The following is an 8,060-nucleotide window of genomic DNA, read 5'->3' on the forward strand; positions in this document are numbered from 1 at the left end:
AAAAAAAAAAAAAAAAAAAAAAAAAAAAAAAAAAAAAAGGGCGATGGTCTTCACATAACATGGTTTAAAAAAGAAAAACTGAAGAGAAAGCGGTGTGACAAGCAGGAATTTAAGTTTTAACACTCTTTGGTAGTGGCCTGATTTTCAGACTCGAGATAAACAACTTGATATCAGAGGCTCTCTCTCCTCTTTTAGTGAATAGTGACTAAGCACTTGGGCAATGGAGTAAGGACTACATGGTCATCCTCCGCGTATGACTGTGCTGGGCACGTGTTGTGTGCCCCTGTTACTGCAGAAAGATATGTGATCACCTTTACACTGCATATGTCATAGTAACCCTGGTAGCAAGATGTGCGTAAGTCACGATGCAGAACAGGTGAACTCAGAAGCAGGCACTCATGAAATATGATGATTTAGACCTAGATTTGATTTAGGTATAAAATTTATGCGAGAATCTTGACAAATGCAAAATTTTCTCAGTCAAAAAATTTGCAATTTTTGCCATGGCACAATATCCTTAAAATTTCATCCTTATAATCGGGCACTGATAGATTTAAGAATCTTTTCTTCTAAGCAAATACTTGTCATCCATTGAAATAATATTCTTTAGCACATATGTTTTTATTATCCATTAAGCTTTGCGAGTTGTCAGGGTAAAGCTTCTTAATGCAATAATGAAAGCAACATGGTAATATATAAAAAAATTTTAAATTTAAAAAAGAGTAAAGTATTGGAGAGTTTCAAGAAATTTGTAGAATTTATAATGTATATACTACCCATCATACTTACAAATGAAAACTGCAAGAATGTTAGCTATGTAGCATTCCACAGTTAGCAAAAGGCAAGTTGTGTAATAATATTCACGTCTTCTCTTGACTTCAAGTCAAATGAGTTCAAAGCAGATCTCTAGTGTCCAAAATTATTTCAAAAACATTACAAATAACTTATCCCAATCTTCTCACTTTGTCTACATAAAATTTTATGTGTCTGTAATATTTCCATAGAGCTTTATATATATGTGCATATTTCAGAATATCTTTATAAGCAGTACCTCATTTTATCTTCACACCAATTTTGTGGGTGGGGTGTCATTATTATTCTCAATATAAAAATAAGCAAACTAAGACACTGTGACTTGCCAACCTCATGTAACTTTTTAGGGGAAATCAGATTCAGAAAGATAATTATACCATAAAGCTGAGAAGTACAAACATTATGCTTTTTGTATCATAATAGCTTATTTTTTGTAATTCTGTATTTTTTTCATAGCTGTGCAGTTGACCCTAAATTTAGTTTTCCTAATTAGACTGATGGCCATAAATATATATATATATATATATATATTTATATATATATTTATTTATATTTATTGGTGTGAAGATAAAATATATATTTATATATATTTATATATTTATATATGTATATATATGTATATATTTATATTTATATATTTATATATATGTATATTTATATTTATTGGTGTGAAGATAAAATATATATTTATATATATATTTATATTTATATATATTTATATATTTATATTTATATATTTATATTTATATATTTATATATATTTATATATATGTATATTTATATTTATTGGTGTGAAGATAAAATATATATTTATATATATATTTATATATATATTTATATATATATATATTTCAGATCTGTAAGTTATTTTCTAACTTCAACTTGAATTCCTATGATTTCACATAACAGCCCAAAGATATTTCCATTTTGGCAGAGATAGGGGGCATAAAATGTACCAGACTCAGATATCACAGTAAGCGTTCTCAGCGGAATTTTAAAATATCTTTAAAAACCATACCTGGCATTTAAGCACTTTCTAATACACATGGAAAGGAAGCAATCATTTTCAAAGCCTCTTCCAATGGAAAGCAGCCAATTGGGTTGTTTTATATGCTCATGTGTTTGATGGCTTTCTACCATTTGAAAATGGTCTGTTATCTCCGCGTGGGGTATCCTTAACCAGTATTTGTAAAGAGTCTACAGAGTAGTTGGAGTCTTGGAAGCGATTCCTTTCAGAACCTTGTGTGTGTTGTTTCTCCCATTTCGGTCACTCCGGTTAGATCTCTGCCAGAACGTCCTTCATCTTACTTTAAATATACTCTGTTCTTACTTTTTTGACTTTCAATAGACAAACGGCAACAGAAACACATCTACTGTCTCGCAAAACAAACGTGCTACAAAGGGGCCAATCAGGAGGTTTTTCAAAGGAAAAAAATTTCGGCGTGGGATCTTCCAATGATTTGCCCTGGAATTCTCTAAGAGTAGGTCAGGAATCTTTATTTTTAGCAAGGTCACCTCGTTTACACCAAAATTCGATAGTCAATGGTATAGAACAGCATCCTGAAACATTACTCACCCTATATTCTTTTTGGTTACCTGTGATAGTATCCTTTTGTTACTTACAAATGATATGCATGTAGGACCATAATAATATGTTTAAAAAAAAAAATCATAACAGGCACTTGCAAGTATTTAACATTAAGAGTCACAAAATTTTGTTAACATTGCTGAAAAAATCGTAGAGGTTTGTCTTCATTCTGTGCTCTAATTGTGATGGCTTGTACATCAAAAGGTAATGATATCTCACAACATAACGTACATTTAGGGCCCAATCATTGCTAATAATCTTGGATGTAAACCCACTTTTCTATTAGTGACGATCATTTTTTTCAGGATTCTGTATCAGATCTGTTAAAGACTAGGTTGTCACTTGGTTTAAACTCACCGTGGAGCTGATGAAGATTCCCTTTAATGTAGGAGGTCAAGCTGTGCCTTTTTCATGCTGTAACATCTCTAATCATCAATCAAAATGATGCCCGACTTTGCAGAATAGATGTCACACTAGTGGGAAGACTCTGTACTTCCCGGCGGAGCATCAGCCTTGCTGAGGTTTCCTCTTTTAGTCTTTTCTTCCATTGTTTCTTTTCAAGAATCTTCTAAAACTAAAAATTATTTTGTAGAGATCATTTTAGTTAAAATTGGGTCAGGGCATCCCTGGTGGTGCAGTGGTTGAGAGTCTGTCTGCTAATGCAGGGGACACGGGTTCGAGCCCTGGTCTGGAAAGATCCCACATGCCGTGGAGCAAGTGGCCCCGTGAGCCACAACTACTGAGCCTGCGCGTCTGGAGCCCGTGCTCCGCAACAAGAGAGGCCGCGACAGTGAGAGGCCCGCGCACCGCGATGAAGAGTGGCCCCCACTTGCCACAACTAGAGAAAGCCCTCGCACAGAAACGAAGACCCAACACAGCAAAAATAAATATAAGTAAATAAATTTTTAAAAATCATTAAAAAAATTAGGTCATACAAACTCTTAAATCTTCTTAAGTGGTTGCATCTAAACTATAAACTTTAAGGTAACAGACATATGTGGCAGCTGAGCCAATAGGCAGGCCCTTGCCCTGGGCGCTCACATTCTTCTGTTGGGAAGGATCTTGCATCCGAACGGTATGAGCTTATCTGATACTTAAACCAAGTGGATGTGCCAGCGTCAACCTACACTTCATGCAGTTGGGAAGCCCAATGTGTGTCTCATATTTCAGATGAAATAATATAAGCAGAGGTTTAACATTTCCTTCCTGTATCTCAGTGGGTCGCTTTGGGCTCTGCCTGAACTGTACAAATACCCTTCACACTTTAGAGACCACCATGCCTTGGAGATAAAGAAACTGGATCAGTCAAATCAATCTCGCTGTTTTGAAACTAGGAAGAGAGGGCTGTCAAAGGCATAGAAAAAAGAAATGTTTCACAGGAATATCTGAGAGAGCTAGAGAGATAATAATTGAAACCACATCCAAGGAGGACAGAGAAAAGTTGGAAGTTTTCTTTCTTCCATATTTCTGCCATAAGGAATTCAACATCATTTCTTCAGATAGCCTGGAGCAATGAAATGACATGCATTTAAATTAAAAATCTGCAACATACTTATCAAACATTCTAAATGAAGGTGATGCTCCATCTTTTTTTTAACTTAAGAGTGTCTCAAATGTTATAAGTACTTTACATTAAGTAGGGAACTACTATTTTAAAAAGAACTAGACAGATGTTTTATGAGAGCTACAAAAACCAAAGCATAAACATTACAAATAAACTTTGATTGCTGCTTCAAATGCTATTATCCAGTTTTCTACAGTGAGCAGACCCTAAAATATAATATTCCCATAAGAATAATGCAGTAAGTTCTATTAAATTTTCTTTCAGATGTCAAAGACAACAAAATGTAGTAAAAAGGAGTATTTTAATGGTTAAGATGAAATAAATGACTATTTGCCTGTTAATAAAGTATCTACTGTGAATATGGTGATAACTCAGTAAGGAAAAAAATTTACTTCCTTTATAAGTGACAATTTATAAAGTACAAACCAATATTTTGGATAAACTGTTTTAATGATGTAAATTGTGCAATATATATGTATGCCTTTCTGTTCTCAAATGGGATGTTTAAATAGGTAACACACTTATCAACTTGTGATCCATCTAAATTCCTTTTATAACATAGACTTCCCATCTCCATTCATGGCAATTTTCATGCTAATTATTATTTTTGCATTTCCACAATATGAACAAATTAGCATAAATATCTGGCTGTATGTCTAGACTATATTTGAAAATGCTTTAAAAGCTGCAGATAAGTTGCAGAGTTTAGTGTGAGGTGAAAAGCACTGTTTAACATTTGTAAATATATCACTTCTGCAATAAGATTTTATTATATAAATAACATCTGTTTAATAAATAATTAATAAATTAATAAATTAATTTAATAAATTCTTTGCTACTGTTATTTGCAGATTATTAATGACGTTTATGAATAATCTAAAGAAACTGATCAAAAAGTAAAACTGAAAAATCTCTACAGTTTGTTTGTTTCTTCTGTAAACTAATATGCTGTGCATTTCTCTGTAATTCTGGTCCCTTATGTGGATGTAAAACAATATAAAAAAATCTAGACCTTCACATTTGCTTAAGTCTGTGAAGAAGAGATGTGTCTACATTTTTAAATGAGTGAAAGATGTTCAAGAAAAAGTGGTTGACACAACTGCTTAAGAGTATAGATAGAATGTGCTGTCCAAGAGCCATCTGTACGTTATTCACACAAGGATTTGTACATGCTTCCTGGGTGTTTGGTGTTTAAAGCAGGTCATTACTCTGAAGAGCTCACCTTTACCACAGGGGGTACAGTTTTTTTCTTGGAGAGATTTAGCAAGAGATAACAGTAAGAACACAGATTAGAAACACAGGTAGATCTATCAGCTGGTCTAGAATTTTCACTCGTATGGCGGGACTTTCATATTCTCCTAGCCTCTTGTATGGCTTAATGGACTACAAGACTTAATCAATTTACCTGATTCCTGGCTTGGAAGGTCTGAGGCTACCATCCAAATTTTAGCCATCCCGCCTGCTGCTCCTGAGCTGTTGGTAATCTTAACAACTTTTATTATTCTAACATATTTATTATGTATAAGGCATTGCTAAAAACAGGCAATCTATCATATAATCAATTTTTATTACATATTTTATATATTTTTTGTTATGTTATGCATTTATTTTACATATTTCTTACGTATTTTCACTTTCTTTCCTTAGATCTTTAAAGGGTATATTTATAATAGCTTATGTAAAGAGAGCTTCCAATATTTCTCAGCACTGCAGATAAGTAGCAGGACCAGGAAAGGAAACTAATATTTGTTTTGTGTGGGGGGGCAATGTTAGGCAAACTCTGTATATTGTATCTTTAAATCTTACACTAATTCTCTAAAGTAGGCACTGTAATCTTCATTTTTACAAATGATGGGACAGAGATACTAAGCAGCAAACCTAGTAGAAGCAGACTCTCAAGGCTAGAGAAAGGCAATGCTGGCATTTGAGCCGGGTTTGTTTTATTCCAAAGTCTGAAACTTTTCACTATATAAAGTCATCCCCTTTCACTATATAAAGTCATGCCCTTTCACTATATAAAGTCATCCCCTTTCACACATCTGCTTAGGAAGCAATGGATTCATTTTCAAGATAATTTTACTGCATCCTGGTCATTTTTATAAGCTTGCTCCTCGTAGCTATAAGTTTCTGACACTTGAATTCCTAAGTTTAGCATCTAAACTAAGGAATGCTGACTACACATTAAAAGCACGAATCACTGTTAAATTCCAAGTTTTGTTGTTGGTGGTGGTGCCGGTGTGTGTGTGTGTGTGTGTGTGTGTGTGTGTGTGTGTGTGTGTGTCTGTTTATGGTTGAGCTTCATTTAAGATCACAGATATTTATCTGGATGTTTGAAGCATTTTACAAGTGTGTTCGTGTTGACATTGTGAAACATATTCTGTGAGTTATCTATAACCATGGGGCAAACCACTACAAAACCTGACTTAAAGTCACCACCATTTGGTTGTCCAAGATTCTGAGCTGACGATCTGGTCTGGATTCAAGTGGGTATATTTATTTACTGCTCCAGGTGGCATCGGCCAGGCTCACTCATGCACTTGCAGTCAGTCAGAGTGTAGTCGAGGGATGGCTGGTCCCTCTCGGAGGGTCTGGGACCTTCTTTCTGTGTCTAGAGTGGCTGGGACTACTGGACCTCTCCCCCAAGAGACCTTTCTCTCCACTTGGTGTCTCATCCTCGTTGACGCTAGCATTCACTTGTTCGCAAAGTGAAAGGCAGCATTCCAAGAGGGTGGGAAGGTGAGACCAACACACGAAAGTCACACAGCATCACTTCTGCCGCATCCTCTTTGTCAAAGCAGGTCACAGGGTCACAGCCCACATACAAGGGAGAGGGATAGACCTCACTTCCTCACAGAAGGAGGTGGAAAGAATTTGTTATTTTTAATCCACCACGAATATAGAAATTTAGAATGCAGTTATCATAATGAAGATTTCAATCTCAAACAACTGCAAAGAATCAAAATATCCTCTGTTTGAAATAAAAATGAGTCTTGTATTTTCCCTTTCCAGATACAATACGTGCATCTTTACTAGTTCTAGCATTTATGTATTTGTTCAGATAACCTCTTCTAATACAAACGTTCAGTGATATGACTTATCTGATATTGACTCAAGCTGAAGGCGGAACAGATCAAATTTTGACATTGACTGTTGGACGCAGTACACCTCATTTCCTCTCCATGTATAAAGTGACTGATGTGTCAGCTGGAGACGTGACACCTTTCCTGTTGACCTTGCTACCTGATAAACAAGAGGGGTTCATTCAGAAGGAATGAATCCTAGCAAGGTTTATTTTTGCTTAAATCAGATAAAGGAACGATGTCTGACTCTAGATACAGTTCTAGTGTGAACCTCAGACGCTTTCAAGCAGATAGTTTATTACTCTATAGCCAGTACCTAATACAATCCTTGAAGCCTGCAGGTGAGGAGGTAGAAAAAATGACATTGAGAAATCAATATTCTTTTAGCAACACAACCAATCAAAAAAAATTATTGAATTAGGTGATAAAATGCTTCATGGGCTTTTCCCCTACATTTATTTTAAAGAAAAAAATCAACCTTATTATTTGATAAGCATTCCAAATTTTAGTATTTTTCTAGATTAGAAATTTGCTATAATTAAGCTGCTAAATAGTTTACCATTAAGTAAATGAGAGAACTACTAGAAAGTCTGTGATCATGTGATGACGGCAGTTATGTTGAAAAAATTCATTAATCAAATATCCTATTCTTTAGCTCTGCTAGCCAAGGTATTACTGAACTGAGTTTTATAAATACATATATTGAATAAAGATGACTTTCAATATTGTTTGAAAAAAAGTAAATTTGAAAGTATTATTATAAAGGATGCTAACTTTATTTAATAATCACATCACTGTCCATTAAATAATAAAGTAATAGCTCCTACAAGCAAAGGAGGTCTTTTATTGAAGTCCTTCTATTATAACAATGCTTCTATCAGCAACTTAACAAAGATCTCCACAGCCCCACATCTTTCCGTGTTGTTTTTCATTTTCTAGAGTATTGGACCCTAGAGTTTACATTTTAACCTTTATTTGCTTTTGCCACAATTTTTTTTTTTTTTTTTTGCCTTAC

This window comes from Lipotes vexillifer, unplaced genomic scaffold (assembly GCF_000442215.2).
Source record: "Lipotes vexillifer unplaced genomic scaffold, Lipotes_vexillifer_v1.1 scaffold196, whole genome shotgun sequence".
Taxonomy (NCBI): Eukaryota; Metazoa; Chordata; class Mammalia; order Artiodactyla; family Lipotidae; genus Lipotes; species Lipotes vexillifer.